Source organism: Lissotriton vulgaris, chromosome 7 (assembly GCF_964263255.1).
Source record: "Lissotriton vulgaris chromosome 7, aLisVul1.2, whole genome shotgun sequence".
NCBI classification, from domain to species: Eukaryota; Metazoa; Chordata; class Amphibia; order Caudata; family Salamandridae; genus Lissotriton; species Lissotriton vulgaris.
Window position 1 is genome coordinate 740,292,307 of NC_141695.1, and position 19,151 is coordinate 740,311,457.

Below are 19,151 nucleotides of genomic sequence, written 5' to 3' on the forward strand. Positions count from 1 at the left end.
AGCAAGTCCAACTTCTGAAGGGGGCTAGGGTACTAAGCAAGACTGTTTTGGCTCTACCCTTTCCAATAGAAAATACATAACATAGGTGCATAAACGTCCACATGGAAACACACTTGTAATTTTGTTTCTACCTATAATGCAGGCTTGACACTTCTTTTTCTTTATCTGCTATTCAATGTTGATTGCCCAGTAATCTTTATGTAATATTAAATAGTTACAAGTATAAGAAATATCCATTAAAAAAAACATTGGGGGCGAGATGTAGGTAATTTAAATTTACTGATTCGAAAATACCGAATTTTACCGATTCCGTATTTTTGAATCTGTATATGCTATGTAGAAAAACATCGGTAAAACATACCGAATCGTTAATATTCCGTATTTACCAAATCAGTATTTACGGATTTGGTAATTGCTATTCATTCCTATGGGCCTGGAGGCCCATAGGAATGAATGTCAATTACTGAATCGGTAAATACCAATATGGTAAAATTGGGAAAGAGTCAAGGATGGCAGGGTGGCACTTTGACACCCTGTTGCACCCCTGAATAGTGCTGGTGTGCACATGTGGCGCACATACATGCCCTAAGGGCATGTATGTCTGTCACATGGAACAGGTGTAAATACACAGATTTGCATTTACAGAGGTATTCGTTATTTACCACCAACTACTAGTTGGTGGTAAATAAAGATACCTTAAAGCACAGAAGCACTCTTTAAAGTTCTTCCTACATGTTATTTACTGATTCGGTATTTACCGAATCGGTAAATGATGATTCGGTAAATACCCAAACGGTAAATACTGATTAGTTATATACCGAATCGGTAAATTTGCCACCTACATCACAAAAGGTTATTACTGGTCGGTAACGGCGATTTCGGCCTTTACCGACCGGTAATAACCTTCCTACATCTGGCCCTAAATTTTTAGGAAGTCAGCAAAAGCTTTGCATTTATGAGCAAGGCAATTTTGCTAATAAAACAAATGTAGTAAATATTGTAATTAAAATAGTTTATAAATTCAGGGACAGCTGGTGGATTTTGAAACTGGTAGTGCTTAAGCAGAATGAATCAATGAATGCTAGCCAACATGTGAAATGAGCGAGCCTGACGGGAAAAAGGAGGGTTCAGGGGTTCTACCTCGATAATTTTTTTTTTAATTGGTGTATTTTGGGGCACTTTTCAGCACTAACTCCTTGATAAATGGACTAAAAATACAGTTCTTATAGGCATTCATAAGGGAAAACTCATAAAATATATAATAGATTTTCTGGGTTGACAAGCAAGTGTGATTACCGAAGGGGGCTAAGGTAGGTTATAGTCAAGACTGCATTGCTTCTACCTTTTCCCAATATAAAACACATAACACAGGTGCATGAACGTCCACAAAGAAACACACTTGTAATTTTGTTCCAACCAGAAATGCAGGCTGGCCACTTCCTTTTCTGCATCATCTATTCATCGTTGATTGCCCAGTAATCTTAGTGACATAATAAATAGCTACAATTGTAAGAAATATCCATTTAAAACAAATATTACATTTTTAGGAAGTCAGGAAAAGCTTTGCATTCATGAGCAAGACAATTTTTGAAAAAAAGAATGAAGTAAATATTGCACTTAAAATAGTTCATATATCACTCTGAAGCCCTTGGGTCCATCAGTACCTTAGAAAAATAGTAAATAAAAATGAATCATGAAATGAGACTAATATTTATTGCTAAAATATAACAAACATCAATTACAAATATTTTATTTATTTTATAGAGAAACAACACAATCTTTATATCTGTAAGGATGCTATGCAAAATTGTTAAAAAAAAATGTATACATTATTTTTAAATACTTTGCATGCAGCTCTTAGTACAGTACAAAATGGTTACATAAATATAAATTATGAAAATAAATTAATGTATGTTTTAAGAAATATCCCTTCAAAACCAATATGATATTTGTAAACACAAACAACAACATTATTTTAAATAATACCATTTAAAAACTTTGTTTGTCACTCTCAGGCCCTTGTGCCTGTCAGCCAGCACAGCAGAAAATATTAAATAAAAATAAATTATGAAAATAAATAGATGTACATCTTAAGAAATTTTAAAACCAATACTAATAGAATTGGGGGTCTCTAGTTGGCAGAGGTAGGTACCTTTGTCCAAATAGGGACCCTTTCTTCTAGTCAGGATAAGGGGGTAGACTCTAGCCTAACCCCTGCTCACCCCCTTGGTAGCTTGGCATGAGCAGACAGGCTTATCTCAGAGGCAGTGTGTAATGCATTTGGACACCATACCAGTTTAGAAAAATAAGTAATCTTTACTAGACGTAACACAAGACCAAACGACAAAAATCCTCAATCTTGTAATCAAAAATAAGACTTTAAAAAGGTAGAAAATAGCTTAGTTCAATATAGATGATAAATGCGACACTTTACTTTCAAAATACCTTAGATGCGTCACAAAAGGCAAACAAAAGGGTCACAGGGAAGTTGATGCGCCATTCCTTATACTCAGGGGAGTGGATGCGTCGATTTATTACTGCTGTGCAGGGGAGGCAAGGCACCACTTCCTTACTGTGTGGGGAGGTGATGCGTTGTTTCTTACTACGGCCCAGTGGCGATGCGACAAAACGGCGTCCTTGATGCGATGCAGCAATGTTGGATGCGATGTGTGCATGCCCGACGGCCGTGCTGCAAGCTGGGTAATTTCTGAGCCATGACAGGCCCTGCGACATGCTTCTCCGGTGATGCGACGGTGACCTCTGCGGCAGTGACCCTCTTCTCCGGTGATGTGACACGCTTCATCTTTGATGTGACGGCGAACAGCTGCGGCGGCGGCATGCTTGTTCGGCGATGCAACGCAACTGCTGCAGCGGCGACACACTTCTCCTCGTTGCGTTGTGCTTCCAGCTCCCAGCAACATACAGTCTTCTGAGAGGGTCAAAACAACAGTAGGTAACTCTTTGCAGGTAAAAATCCCAACAAGGGAATTCAGGGGAGCTGGTGGTGAAGTCTTGTATCACTGAGACTTCAGGCAGGAGGCAAGCACACTTCAAGCCCTTGAAGATTCTTCATCTTTAAGATTATGAAAAGTTCACAAAAGTCCTTTTTCCCTTTCCTTGGCAAATAAAGTAACCACTGCAGGCCAACTCCAGAAATAGCAAACAGCATAGGGGCAGTCTCCTCCTTGAGTTTCCTTGATTCTTCTCCTTGGCATAGGTTTGTCTTGATTCCCAGAAGTGATCTAAAGTTCTGGGGTCTGGCCCCAATATTTATAACAGTAAAATCTTTGTCCTCAAAAGGCAGAGGGAGCCCGTGGCCAGCCAAAACCAGTTCTGTGCAGCTTCGTTGAAGGAGGTGGAGACAGCATTTTTGAAAGCAGACCTGGCCCAGGTAGCTGAAAGGAAATCTATTCCACCTACTCTCTATTCTATGAGGGCTCAGGTTAGTGAAAGGAAATCTCCACCCACACTCTCTATTCAATGCAGGTCCATTTCAGCCCAGCCCTGACCCATCAGACTGCTGGAGACAAAGCCCTCTCCAGCCCCCTGTCAATCAAAACCAGACATGGAAAACACAAACCTAGCGAAGGCATTCCGGATGGTTAGGCAAGAAAATACCTACTTTCTAAAAGTGGTATTTTCAAACACAATGCAAAAATCACCCACACTAAAAGATGTATTTTAACATTCTGAGTTCAGGCATACTAAAATTTTACTTCTACCTTATTCCCTGTGTCAGTTAGGATTATAAGATGTTATAAACAAACTGACCATTCTAGCCTATGGGAGCAGGTACTCTTGCAATAGTGAAAAACGAAATTGTCTGTAATTCACTATCAGGACATGCCACACATATCAGGGCATGTCCTAGCTTTTACACACAATGCACCCTGCCCATGGGGGTGCCTTAAGGGTGACTAACATGTAGTAAAGGAAGGTTTTAGGGACTGGCAAGTAGGTGCACTTGCCAAGTCGATATGGCACCCCAGGCTGCACTCAGGCTCTGCAATGGCAGGCCTGAGCCATATTTTACAAGCTGCTTCTGTGGGTGACACACACAGTGCTGTAAGCCCACCAGCAGCATTTGATTTACATGCCCTGGGCGCACATGGTGCACTGTAGGAGGGTCTGACAAGGAAATCAAAATAGCCAATCATGGAGTCACTAACCCATTACAACAATTTAAAATAGGGAGCACTTGTACTTTGGCAATGAATAGCAGTGGCAAAGTGCCCAAAGCATCTAGACCAGCAAAAACACAGGAGTCAACTGCAAGAAAATCGAAGGGAGACCCACGCCAATGGTGCCAGGTCAAACTAATATAATATTTTTAAACAAAATGTTTTTAAAAATAATAATATTTAAATACTTTGCATGCCAATCTCAGATTATTGTTCCTTTCAGTGCAGTATTTATTTATTTTATGGAGTTTGTAGAGCGCGCAGCTACCCCCGAAGGGGTGTCCCGGCGCTAAAATCCAGGGGTTACCAAGTGAAAGGGGAAGAGAAAAAGAAGACGATGAAAGGGAGACTAGAGTCAGGAGAAGAGCCAGGTTTTAAGTTTGGCTCGGAAGATGGTTTCAGAGGGACAAAACCTCAGCTCAAGTGGAAGGGAGTTCCAAAGTCTGGCAGCAATGACACCGAAACCTCTGCCACCGGTTCTGGACAGTCTGAAACGGGGCGAGATCAGGAGGCGGAGGCCATTGGATCTCAAGGATCTGGTGGAGCGGGATATCGAGACCCGATTTTTCAGGTAAGTAGGACCGAAGTTGTTGACGGCTCGATAGGTAAGAGTGAGGACCTTAAACTGGATGCGGCTAGCCACAGGGAGCCAGTGGAGTTTCCTCCGATATGCAGAGACAGATTGACGGTACGGGATATTACCGATCAGTCTGGCTGCAGCATTCTGGACAATCTGCAGCCGACCAATCAGGTACTGGGGAGCCCCTGCATAGAGGCTGTTGGCATAATCCAAGTGGGACGTGATGAGGGCCTGGGTAACTGTGCGGCGGGAATCCATGGGGAGGTAAGGGAGGATCTTTCTTATCATGCGTAGTTTCATGAAGCAGGCGGAAGTAACTTTATTGATCTGAGTTTTACATGACAGGGAGTCATCAAATTGGAAACCAAGATTCCGTGCCGAGTGAACCGGGGATGGGGCAGGATCAAGAGCCGTAGGCCACCACCAAGAAGAGGGAATAGAGGTTTTCTGATTAAAAAACAGAACCTCAGTTTTATCTGCGTTCAATCTAAGGTGGTTCGTAGTCATCCAGCCACTGATGTTATTAAGGCATTGGCGAAAGTTGAGGAATGCGGAGTCCGAGTGGTCCCGAAAGGAAAACACCAGCTGTGTGTCGTCGGCGTAAGAGACCACCCTGACTCCGTAAGACTCCACAACGTCAGCCAGGGGGGCCAGATAGACGTTGAAGAACAGGGGGCTTAGGGCGGAGCCCTGCGGCACCCCACATGATAGAGGTTTTTTCTCTGACTTAAAAGGGCGTAGCAGTACTCTTTGACTTCTGGATGAGAGGAAGGACTCGATCCAGCTGAGGGCAGTGCCACCGATGCCTATCTGCTTAAGACGATCCAGGAGGATGGAGTGAGAGACCGTGTCGAAAGCTGCGGACAGGTCGAGGAGAACCAACATGGCCTCCTCGCCCCTGTCCACGCACTCTCGAATGGTCTCAGACACCTCCAGCAGGGCCGTCTCGGTACTGAATCCTGCTCTGAAACCGGATTGGGATCCATGAAGCAGAGAGTGGTCTTCTAAATAGTCCGTAAGTTGGAGCTGTACGGCTTTTTCCAGGACCTTGGCGGGTTTAGGAAGAAGGGAAATGGGACGGTAGTTGGAAAAGACAGCGGGGTCTGCGTCTGCCTTTTTCAAAATAGGGATCACCAATGCCTCCTTCCAGGTGGTTGGGAAGAAGCCATGGTGAAGGGAGGCATTCCAGACGGTGAGGAAAGGGCAGGCCAGTGAAGGTGCCAGTTCTCCCATGATTTTAGCGGGGACCGGATCAGTAGAAAATGGTTAAATAAAAATTAGTTATGAAAATAACTAAGGGGCCCATAACGATGTCGGGCGGATTGCCCCCACCAGGCTGGCATCCACACACATTTTCCCCCCGCCATATTAGTATGGCGGGGGGACCTAGATGGACAGAAAGACCGTTCGCCGCTTTTCCACGCCGGTCGCCTTGCGGCCGGGGCGGAAAAGGTTTAATATGATGGCGGTGTCTAATAGACACCGCCAGCCATATTATGATGGGCATTTTGGAATGCCTTTCCGCTGCGGCGATGCCGCCACGGAAAGGCATCCGGTCTTCACTCTGTGGGTCCCCTGCCGACCCTCAGAGTCAAGGTGATGTGGGGGGTGCACAGTGAATATACAAGGCGGCAGGCACCGCGCGGTGCCTGCCGCTTTTTATAAGCAAATGCTGCATTCCAATGTTAGCATTGTGGCGGGCGGTGCTGAGTGCTCCGCCCGCCACAATGCTAACAATGCAGGATGTGCCCATCACTGTGGCGGGCACATCCTAATACCAGTCATGGGACCCCCGCCCTTATGGCGGGCGGTCCCCAGTTACGATAGGATGGCGGGCGGACTAAGTCCGCCCGCCATCCTAATGGGCCCCTAAATGGTGTACATTTAAAAAAATGTACCTTCAAAACCAACATATTTTTAAACACAAACAAAAATATTTGAAATAATGACTAAATATGAAAACAAGTTTATATAAATTCACAGATAAATAAACAGACATATATAAATACATATCAACTGTTCCGGAGTTGTAGGAATATCAAATGGAATGAGTAAGTTGCCAACTGTACTTCCTAATGTTACTAAACAAAACAAACCTAGCTATAAACACCTGAAACTGTGATCACACATCAGATTTGTATTTTCTATATGTTATACCAGTCTGACTGTGGGGGTTCCCTACCAATTATTATTTATTTTGTCCCCTTTTTGCCTCCTACATTTTTCTTTTCTTTTGATGTCCACTGGAATTTTTGGCGTTGTCCTAGGGGCTAGGTGCTACCTTGCCCCTCTATATTACTGAGGCCTAGCTGTCCTTAGAGTATGGGGACAACAGGGACACAAAATGGTGGCTTGTAACTGCCATAATCTTTTTACCTCAGGCCTTGAGGCCATAGGAAACTATGGAGAGGTTCTAGAACCTTCTGGCTAGTTCTGGTAGCCAGAGACTAGCCTATAAAAGGCCAGTACCCGGGTGGCCATTTTAGAGTGACCAGGGGTAGTACAGAGAGCACCGTGGAGGGAGGCGATAGAACAGGGAGGTAGGCACACTGTTAGAGCCTAGACCGTCCCCCGGGCCGGCTGTCTACACTGAGGAAGTCACCGCCTAGCTAATGACTGAGACCCATCACCTGCTGTTTGGTCCAAAAACCTTTAACCTTGGCGGTGCCCTGGGAACAGCGTCTGTGACCCCACTGCGAGGAGCAGTTAATTGTGGCTCTGGGAAATTCCTCTGGGAAACCTCCGGTTAGGAAGAGACTGTCACAGTTTATTTATTTATTTATTTATTTTTGGCATTTGTTAAGCGCGAACAATTGCCCACAGGCGTCTCGGCGCTGTACTTTTGTTTGCTCTCCTATAAGGTATCATGGAAATGTGGAAGTGTTTAGAGATTAAATAACCAGGTTTTCAGTTTCTTCCTGAAAGATATCAGATTTGGGCTGGATCGTATGGATTGCGGGACTGTGTTCCATAGTTTTGGGCCTACCACTAGGAAACGTCTGTCTCCCCAATTGACCAACCTGGTCCGTGGCACGACCAGGTCATTTTGTTTTGCTGAACGCAGTGTCCGAGAGGGAATATATGGGACAAGGTGGTCTTTCAAAAAGTTCCCTTCTGTCATCCTCAACGATCGCTTGTGAGTTAAAACTGTGGTGAGCGATTCCTGACCCGGGAGGAGTGAAGGGTTGTAGGTAGCAGGGTCAATGTAAGAAGGCTGAAACCCCGGCTTGAGCCCTGCCACTTGCTGCCGCCTGGAGTTAAGAGGTTTATTCCCTGTAAAGTTCCCCTGTTTTGGCCACACTTAGATTACTCAGTGGGGCACGTAGGAGAAGAACGAGAGGGGAACGTTAGTGACGACCCTGCTACTACTTCAGAACTTCGAAATTGTGGAAAGAGAAAGTAACCCTACCGTGCGGTGACTGGGCCGCTGGGGTAGCGTTGCCGAGCGGTGTTTCTGCTGCGGATCGGCGGTGTCCTCGGCCCCCCCCCTTGTAGTTTGATCTAGGGGTAGAGAGGAAAGGAGGCCCGGTTTAAGTCAGCCGAGTGTGGGTTCTCTGAGGCGACGCTGCGTGTGAGCGAACACCCCATCAGAAGATAGCCGGAAGAAGGGGGTGGGAAGCTGAGGAGGCCGGACTGCGGGCAACTCCCACCTCCACTGACAGGCGAGAGAGGGGCGGAGAACGAGAATGGAAGCAGAGTGTGTGAAGCGCTGCACATCCCCGGCCTGAATCGCGGCTGGGATCCTGCTGTATGTGAGCTGAAGTCCGACTGAAGAGTCAGAAGGGCGGGCAGAACGAGCGGACTGGGAATCAACGCAGCAACCTCTGGGTAATATCGTGGAGGTGCTTTGGGGGCGCTCATTGCCGCCACTGGAGAATATTAAACCTGGCTTTCTGACACTGAAAGGAGGGGCGGGGGAGCCATTTGAACAAACAATACTTGTCACACAGTGCTTAGGAAGAGAAGACCTAAGCGATTAGGAAGTGCCCAGTGAAAGTGACTTGTTGAGAACATCGAGGCTGCATTAACTGACTGAACCAACTGTCCCACTGCCATAGCGCCTTGGAAGGAAGGAGGGGAGGTAAATTCTTGAGAAGTCTAAATGTACCTGGGAAATTGATTTATGCCTGAGTGTCAAACCCATGAAAACTGTTATTAGAGGCCTTATTGGTGTTAGAATATACCAGGTTGTATATTGCCTGCTTCCCTTTCAGAGGAGGGAGATTGATTATTTGAGTACAACTTTACTGCTAGATTACAGAAATCTGAGAAATGTCAACGAATTAAGATTCTATAAGAATGGGAAATGTTTACATCTGCAAATGAACCTTTACTATGAAAAAACTGTAAATGTGACCCTGATTGCAACTAAGAGAAAACCAAAACTAACTAAGAAGATATAAAGGTTTTTCTACTTTTCTAATCACGGTGTGGTGTTTCCTTTTTGGTGGATGGGCATTGGGTTACTGTGAAGGTTGTGGTGAAAGTGTTACACTATTGCCTTGGAGAAGGTTCTTCCACTCTGTGCCAGGCTACCCTATGTGGACTGAAAACCCCAGGTCCAACACTATATATATATAGGAAGATAACTTGATGATCTTTAATATGAACAAACTTTTTGATTGTTCTATTGTTGAATTCTGGTATTTCCTTTATTAGCTCTTTTTCCATTGATAGCGTGGCTAATGCTTTAAGTCTAGCTTGAGTCATTGTGTATTGCAAAGATCTTTTTACCCTGTTCAGTGTGGAAAATCATTGCTCAGACTCTGCTGTTGTCATTGCTGTAGTAATGACAACTCTTAAAAGCTTTATGGTCTCAGAAAAAGACTTCTGTAAGTTATGTTCTCACAAAAAGATAAATAAAGCCATGGCACCACCAGTAGCCAGATGGAAGTCACATCATTCGTACAGGACTGAAAGTACTGTACACAATCTGGCTTTGTCTAGCATAGGATAGGTCTCTATTGTTTCTGCGAGTGCCTCGGCTAGGAAAGATTTGGCATGTCTTTCACAAAGGTCCCTTCGCAATAGTGTTGAACTTACAAGATGCTTTGTTAATGCAAATCGCTCTCTGGCATGGACCACAATAATGTCACAGACTTCTGTTGCTTTTTGGGTCAAGGTATTTATCTGCAGTCTCCGGTTTACAAATGTATATTCCTGTGGCACTGTAGAATCCAAACTGTCAATGGATTCCTGTACTTTGGTGATGCTTGTCAGAAAGTCTGTAGCAGCTTTCTGGACAAACACAGTGTCAATGTCTTGCTTTTGCAATCGATTCAATAAAGTGTTTAAGTGAGGCATTACTATGAAAAAGAAGCAGAAAGACTATAAACTCCCTATCTTCTAATGTTCTAGTAAATCCCTTAGCTTCACAGATAGTATTAGACTCGAAATCACCACTGTTTGCAATGGTTTTCATGCATTCAAGAAGACCGTCTCTGTATTCATAAATTCTCAAATATTGAAGTTCCAGCGAGTTGCAGACCCTCTTGGTAGACTTCTTGAAACTATTTGTTCAAGAATATCAGTCTTTTTCAGGGGAATGTGCTAACAATGCCGTTTTACCACCCCACAACTGAAAAGAAAATGTTCACCCTAGAAATTTTGGCAGAAGCTTGTTCCATAGATAGGTTAAGTTGGTGGGCATAGCAATGAATTTAATGTGCATTTGGGTACATATCCCTGATTTTCTTTTGCACCCCACCAGTTGGACAACGCATGACACTGGCTCCATCGTAGCTCTGAATAATTACTTTTCCTTTTGCACATTGCTCAGGGAATTATTTTTTAAATTCATTAACAATGGATGAGGCAATGGTTTCTGCAGATGAGTCTTTTAGATGTGTGAAACAATGGAATCTTTCAGCTACGTTGCAATTTCCATCAATATAGCGAAAGACCATAACTGACTGAGGCTTAGTAGAGACATCAGTTGTATCGTCAGCTTGGATAGCCACATAATCAGTGATTCTCAACTGCTGTGTAATATATTCCCTCTTATTACTTCCAGCATACAGTCAAACAATGTTCTGAATAGTTTTAGAAGCGCCTTTAAACACTGTGGCTGTTTTTAAATGTCTTTCTATGGGCCCCTAGGGGACCCGAAGTATGCTACGGACCCCTGGCAGGTTCCAGGGAGTGATTTTACCAGGGCGCTGTATGCCAGACCTTGCCGGTTTCCCCTGGCGGGACCAACGGCACATGTGTAAAAGGGGTCGTAGACAACCAGTGATCAAAGACCCTTTTTGTGTTGCCCGGCGGTGTCGCCTCTATGACCCACCAATATTTAATCAATGAAGAAGCAGGCGCTGGAGACTGAAAGGCAGGAAACGAGGGTTTATTCTCTCCGGAGGAGAACACATCAATTCGGACAGCAAGTATCGTCACGAGGTGCTCTAATCGCATCTCTCGAGGCCTGGCCTCTTATACACGGGTTTATGATCTTTATTGCATGTAACACATTCTTGCAATGCTTTGAAACATAAAAGGATATCCTCGGAATCTCCCCTTCAGGCACGTTCCCACACACATTTACAGTTGAAGTCCCCACCCCGGTAACAACAGGTGATGGCTATCGCGCAGCTGGACATTCCGCCGATTCACGGAATGTGTGAAGTTTGCTCGGATCTCGTGGGGTGGGGGCTTTGATCGGCTCGAGGGTCTTTTGATGGGGAGGGGAGGCTTCCTACTGTACGGGGTAATAAACAGTATCCGCAGGGCCAGGTGGTGGCTTGGGAACAAGGAAGACAGACGGGCACACAGAAAAGGGAGGTTTGCATCAAAGGGCCTGAGACTATGAAAGGAATGAAGGGAGGTGTCGCGCTGGGAACAGGATGGGATTCTGAGACAGATCTGCGCTGAAGAGGGGTTTATGACCCAAGGCATGTGAGAGTGAGGGGGTCGCCAGCGTGCGGGGGATGCCTGCGAGGATAGGAGAGAGAGAGACGCGCCGGCTATCAGCGAGGGACAGGGAGGCCATGGTGCTTAAAATGGCTGCCGCTTATGCGTAGGGTACGTGAGGGCGGGGGGGTTTGACTAGTACATGGGGGGGGCGCTGGCGAGGGTGAAGAACCGGGTTGGGGGTCAGGGACGTGCAGAGAGCGGTTCTGATCAAAAACAACTAAAGTGGTGGGGGCGTATGAAAAAAAGTGTGGCATCGGGAAAAAGGCAAGATGGCGCAGATAATGTTCACCAAGCCGTAACGATTTTCCACAGTCCTCCCTTTAACATTTCCACGACATCTTGCTAGCCTATTTCCTATCTATCTCTACTGCGGTGGTCATAAGTGAGGGGATGGAGACCTAGGCAAAAGGAACTGTACATAAATATCACATTATAAACATCACATTTGAAAATCTCGTCACCTAGTAGGCGGGTTCATCGTTAAGCTTGTTGCAGAAAAAGTCATAGTAATGCAATATCAGACTAGAATTATGTAGCGAGGGCATTGGGTACAGATCATGGATGCTTATAGTCACTCGGAATAGGAACTGGTAAGTTATCATATGAGTAAGTCCTCTTTTCCCTTCTTTTTTTTTCGGTGAGAGCATAGTCAAATTCAATGGTGGTTGGGAGAAAAACGAGATATAATAAAGGTAACAATCAGAGTTCTCAGTGTCTTATGGTCATGGGCCAGCATTAGTGAGTTCTCAGCATTCTTTGTCGTTTTCTGTTGGCACTGTTAAACACCTGTACTACAATTCGTTCTGTCAACAGGAATGTTCATGTGGACTGAGTCGTTGGAGGTCTGCGGGCGGGAGTACATCCTTGTGTCGATTCGCCAGACCTTATGGGAGAAATGCGTTATGGTTTCGAAGCACGTGCATTTTCTTCCATAGCTCAGAGCATAGTTATTAGGAGGCAGAAAAAGGATTGCGATGAAAGGTGCAATTGTCTTCGAGTTGTGGAGTCTGTTTGTTTCTTGGGTCTCTGTGGTGGGTATTTCCTGTTGCTTCCATCATCTTCGAGGCGCTTAGCAGCGGGTAGAACCACATACTTCGTTCATCTTCTCTTTGGAGCGACCCTTGGTGGAGTTTAGGTCACCGTTCTGAGATTAACATAGTTCGTGGTCTATTTAGTCGGAGCTCCCTCCCTTTTGACGCAGGGAATACCCTTCTCTGGATGGCTCAGTAGGATTTAGAGGATTTTGAAAGTTCAGGTGGAAGGGGGTGTGTGTGAGTAGTCCTTATGGTGGGTCGGAGGAGGAGGGGATGGAGCGGGGCCAAGTCGGGAACAGACCAGGGAGACGGAAACTTTTAGACAGGCGGGTCCATAATCACGTTCAGAGAGCGGGGACCTTTCGGCACGCGTCGATCATAGAGCAGGGGCCTCAGGTCAGCCCTTTCCTTTAGTTCTGTCGGGAACAGTGCCTTGTCCTGCGACTCCTTACTGTTGTGGTCTCGCCTTGGTCTCCGTTGCTGAGGTTCCACAATCTGCAGTCAGGCCGCGTGCTCCCACATCCGGTCTCTTTCTCCTCCGACGGTGGTACCCTTAAATGAGTTTGAAAAGACAGTCTTTAGAGATTTTGCAGAGGTAGGCAATTACGTTAATCTATTTCTCTCCCAACACCAAGCAACTGGGGTAAACATCCGCCACATTGAGGTTTGCAGCCAATGTATAAACAATTGACGATAGGTTTGCGGGATTCCCAACAATTTTCCTTTGTGGCTATTTCTTTGGTGTTTTGTTGGTTATTACATTCATTTGTCGTGGTACGAGGTCTGATACCCATTCATTGCATTCGTTTATTACAGTCGTGTCAGTTCTTCTGTCAGAGACCCATTTCCCTAGTACGAGTCTTGCAGGGCTAGACCGGTCTTCAGGGCTTTGTATTTTACAGAAAAGGGTAACGTGTTATTCACCATAGTCTGATAGGCATCCTTCTGAGGGATGAACATAGGCTAAACTATTCTCCATTACATCAATGCGTCTTATCCTTTGGCTAAACATCTCGTTTTCAACAAGGTTTAATACAACAAGTTCTTTCATTTTTCGATCTAATTTTAACTTTGTATACATTCTAATCTCTACATCGTTTCTTACAACCTGGCTACTTCATTAAAAAACTCGGGGGGGCTTGCGATAACTATTAAACTCATCTTTGAGGCGAGTGGGGTCTTATGGAAAACAACTAGGAACACAGTGAATTGGAGCAAGGGACATTTTTCAAATTCTCGTCTGGGGCAGCCGATACAAAACTGATGGTGTCCTGGGAAGGCGGGTATACCTCGATCGCCTTTGCTGATTGGGGCATTTGATACAATTTTGGGACGGGGAGGGTCGCGTTATCAGAAACATTTTATCATGGATGCCACTGACAAGTAGTTCCCTCAAAATGGGTCAGATTAGAGAACCTTAGCCGTCTTACCTGTCCCTTTCTTTTCGGTCAATATAGGTTTCATCAATATTTAGCAGAAAAGGAGAGGTAGTAACGTGGTATCGATGCAATTTATATTTAAGACAAATTTTGTGCAAATACTTGTGGTATTTGGAGCCAATTGGGTGGTGCACCAGGTTCGCCAATTAGGTGCCAGTCGTTAGGGAGAGAGAGAGAGAGAGAGAGAGAGAGAGAGAGAGAGAGAGAGAGAGAGAGAGAGAGAGAGAGAGAGATGTGCAACGATAGGCTAAATGATACACATGTGTCCTGGAGAGTGACTGTGTACCATCTAGGCTATTCAGTGCATTACCCAATACGAGACGTTTCGGGTCTGTGTTAGGATGTAGAAAGCATGCAGTTTGGGACGGATGAGCATTAGGTCAGGTACAAAAAGGATGTGCATAGAGTTGGGTGTCTTTAGATGTCATCTTGCAGCGTTAGTCCGCTTCATGTATCGGACGTGACGTGGCTCCAGATCTTTTACTATACCCTAATCGTGATTCCAATGTAACCTGCAGAGGGAGAAAAAGAGAAAGGGAGGGGGAACAACATTCGAGCATATCAAATGTATTGGGCACGAAAGTCCTTTACTTACCATATACTCGTCTTATCCCCTCGGGATATAATCCCTGGGGTCTCGGTTTCTGAAGTCGAAGGGGGTGGGCAGTGTGGTAAGGGTGGCGAGCGATAGGTTGTTCGTGAGGGAGACGGTCCAAGCGTGGTATTTTAGATCGTGCGTAGGGAAACGCTAAGAAGGAACCAGGGGCGCCTAGCGCAAGGTACTTCTCTCAAGCAGCAATACAGCCTTCACGATAATGAACACTACCTTTACCTCCAGATGAGACATGCTCTACTTACACATATCCCTAGGTACACGGCGCTTCCCGACAGGTCCCCTCATCAAGACAGGGTGTTGGATGGGTGTTGGACAGGCCACATGAAGGGCCGCTCTCCCCCGGCCCAACCAGGCCTGAGCCCAGTCCCGCAAGTACCACACACCACCATTGCACGTCCTCCGACCCCTCAGGGACCCCTGCCCTCGAGCCTGCCGACCTCGTGGGTCCGATCCACTGCCGGCCCACGCGCCCAGCCTGGGGCGCCATCTTGGACACTCCACCACGAGGCCGCCTGGCCCCCGATCGACCTCAACCCTGGGCCTGGCCCGGCCTCAGACATTCCGGCACCACCCTCCACCCAGGAGGTGAGCGGGCTACTTGGCAAGTCAATGGGAGAAAGAGGTGCCGATGGCTCTCCCCCACCAAGTGCCGCTCGCCCATCGCCTCCCCGGGCGCTGGCTCCACCCCCCTGCTGGGTGTCTGGACTCCCCCATCCCGGACCTCCCGACCTCCAAGTGCGAGGGTCCGGACATCAAAGCACGCCAGCCCTATAACTGGGGCAGCTCCAGAGCAGGAAGGCAGTTGTATCTTGGAGTCGAGAGACGTAAAGAGGAACTCATCCTGGACGGACTACTGGCGCTGCCATAGCTCTGTCCTGTGCACCATCGTCCTGCCTGTTGGCGCTGCCACAGCCGTCGTAACCTTCATCCTTCATCGTTGTCGGGATCTGCTGGCGTGGCCGCGGACCGTTGTAACCGTCATCTTCCACCGGGACCTGCAGGCTCCGCCGCGGACCGTCGTCCTTCCTTCATCCATCTCGGGACCTGCTTGGCTCCTCCACGGCCCGATCATCTAGAACGCCGAGCTCGAGGATTGAGAGCTATTTTGTACTCATTGGTAACTAAGACTGTCCCGCTACCCCTTTCCTAAACCAGAGACTAGAACCGAGGGGACCCCTGAGTCCAGACCTCCTTGTATCCATCATCGTAACCTAAGAATTGCATATAAAGTCTCGTTAACCTTCAACCTTGTGTGGTGTCCGTCTGTGGGGGGGAAGTTACTTATCTGTACAGTCGTTGGAGACGGCTCTCCCTGGAGACCTCTCCCCGTAACCTCGGCCGACCCTCCCGGTCCGTCTAACATTGGTGGCCAGCGGCGCGATCCGAATCACCGCATAAACGTACAGAGAGTAGCTCACCCCACGACGAAGTCACAATGACCACGAAAGAGAGCGGATCAACCGAGAAATTCCAAATGGAGAAATTGGAGGAGTACAACCATCGTGAACTTAAACAATTCTGCATCGAACTGGGTATCGCTACCACCGGACTGAGTACCAAGGACGATTTTAAGCATGCCCTAGAATCTTGGGCAGAAACCGGGGCTGCCGGAACCCCTGATCAAAGCACCGTAGAAAAAACGACCACGGCCCCGGAAGGGCAAAGAACGGGTCTCTCGCAAGGCGAGATCCAGGAAAGAGAAAGGACCCGACTACACGAACTAGAAATGGCCCGACTTAAAATGGACGTTGAACTTAAGTTGGCCGAACAAAAAATCAACTTAGAGCACCTGCGTCTCCGAGAAGAAAGAGAGGAGAAACAGAGACAAAGGGAGCTCGAGGAAAAAAAACTAGCGTACGAACACGAACGAAACCTAGCCGAGATCAACCTACGCAAGCAGAATAAAGAAGCAGGGGTGCCCGAGCGACCCCCCACCCCAGGGGCCACAGACAAAAAGGTACACATCCCCAAGGATGTTGTCCGAGAATACTTCAGAGAGGACGACATCCAGCAATGGTTTAAAGCCTATGAAATCGCTATGACTGCACACCGGATCGATAGAAGCGACTGGGGAGCCGGTCTCTGGGGAAGATTCCTCAATGAGGGCCGCGACACCCTACTACAGCTCCCGGACCACCAGATGACCTCCTACGACCATATGAAAGCGGCCCTCCTCACCCGCTATGGTCTCACACCCGAGATGTACCGTCAGAGGTTCCGAGACTGCACCCGCATCCCGGGTACAACTTGGGTGGACTATGTAACATACTTTAGCCGAGCCTTCGAGGGCTGGATCCGAGGAAGCAACGTCACGACCTACGAGCAACTATTTAACCTGATGGTATGGGAGCATCTGTCGAACAATTGCTTCATTGAACTCCGCCAACACCTCCTCGACAGCAAGTTAACGGATCCCCGGCAGCTCGCAGCCGAAGCTGACCGGTGGGAGATCACCAGAGTGGGCCGGAATGGGTCCTACGAACAGAACCGGAACAACAATGGTCAGCACCGACCCAGAGGAGGAGGAGGGGGCCAAGGGCGAGGAAGAGACAACGCCCCGGTCGCCCCCGCTACCAACACCACCCCCCCGGCCAACCGGGGCAGCACCCCAGCGCGACCGGGGTACAGAGCCAATGTCACGTGTCACCGATGTCAACGAGTCGGCCACTATGCGAACGACCCAAACTGCCCGCAGTACCAGAGCCCAAGACCCCGCCAAGTGGCCGCTGCAGCCCTAGGGGAAGAACAGATCTCCGAGGAACAGGAAGAGTACGAACAAGAGCATCAAGAGTGGGAGCCAGCCGCCATGACTCTAGCCTGCTTAGGGGGGAAAGACATGGTCCCGCGGGTCCCCCTACCCGCTAACACCCAGAAGTACAGCCAATGGGTGAGCATCAATGGACACCAGGCCGAAGCCCTTCGTGACACCGGGGCCAGTGTAACAGCCGTCCGCTGTCACCTGGTGGCCCCAGAACAGTATCTACCGAACATTCTCTGCCCTGTACGATCAGCCGATAACTCGGAGAGCCTGTGTCGGATGGCCTGCGTCCCCTTCGAATGGGGGGGGGTCTCCGGCATGTTGAAAGTGACGGTCCGAGACGATGCCCCCGTAGACTGCCTCCTGGGCAATGACCTGGAAAGCTCTCCGTGGGCCGCCGTGGAGCGAAAGGAACACCTGGGGATGTTGGGCGTCCCAGACTGGGCGTGCGTCACCACCCGTTCCATGGCCGCCCGTGCCAACCACCAGCCAGAAGAACCCGAATGGCCGGCGCCACCGCCTCCGGTCGCCCCGGCCGAAAACACCGACCGTAACATTCCCGCCGAACCAGCTCAACCTACCGACCTCGCTAACCTCGACCAGTGGCCTCAAGAAGGGGGGCCCACGCAAGAACAATTTCGCAAAGAACAGAAGACCTGTCCCTCCCTCGAGGGACTCCGCCAGCAAGCGCTCGCCCAAAGCGCAGGGGATACCCCCGGAACTCATTGGGTCTACTGGGACAATGATCTGCTGTACAGCGAGCAAAGAATCGCCGAGCTGGGGAGCAACCGAGTACTAGTGGTACCCCTCCGTTTCAGAGACTTCCTGTTAAACCTGGCCCACGATGTCCCCCTGGCAGGACATCTGGGACAAGATAAAACCTACAGTCGCCTAGTGACCCACTTCTTCTGGCCCAAAATGAGAAACGATGTGCACCAGCATTGCCGATCTTGCCCCACGTGCCAAGCCAGTGGGAAGAGCGGCCGCAAACTAAAGGCTCCCCTGCAACCTTTTCCCGTGGTCACTACCCCGTTTGAGAGAGTCGGAATAGACATTGTGGGGCCCTTGGACCCACGCACAAAACAAGGCCATCGATTCATCCTGGTGCTAGTGGACCACGCCACCCGCTACCCTGAGGCTGTTCCTCTGCGAACTGTGACAGCCCCGGTGGTCGGCCGGGCCCTGATGGGGATCTTCTCCCGTGTGGGCTTCCCCCGAGAAGTCGTCAGCGACAGAGGCACGAACTTTATTTCCAAATACATGAAGTCCCTCTGGCAACAGTGCGGGGTCACCTACAGATTCACAACCCCCTATCACCCTCAAGGGAACGGACTCGTTGAGCGGTTCAACCGCACGCTAAAGGGAATGATCGGGGGGTTGGAAGAGCCCCTCCGTCGCCAGTGGGATGTGCTGCTGCCGTGCCTCCTCTTCGCGTATCGAGAAGTCCCCCAGAAATCCCTGGGCTTCAGCCCATTTGAACTGCTATATGGACACCCAGTGCGAGGGCCGCTCAGTCTCGTCAAAGAAGGCTGGGAGATGCCTCCGCTAAAGAACCCTCCAGATGTCTTCCGGTACCTCCTCACCCTCCGCAACCAGACCCGGCGGTTCAGAGAACTAGCGAAGGCCAACCTAGAGGC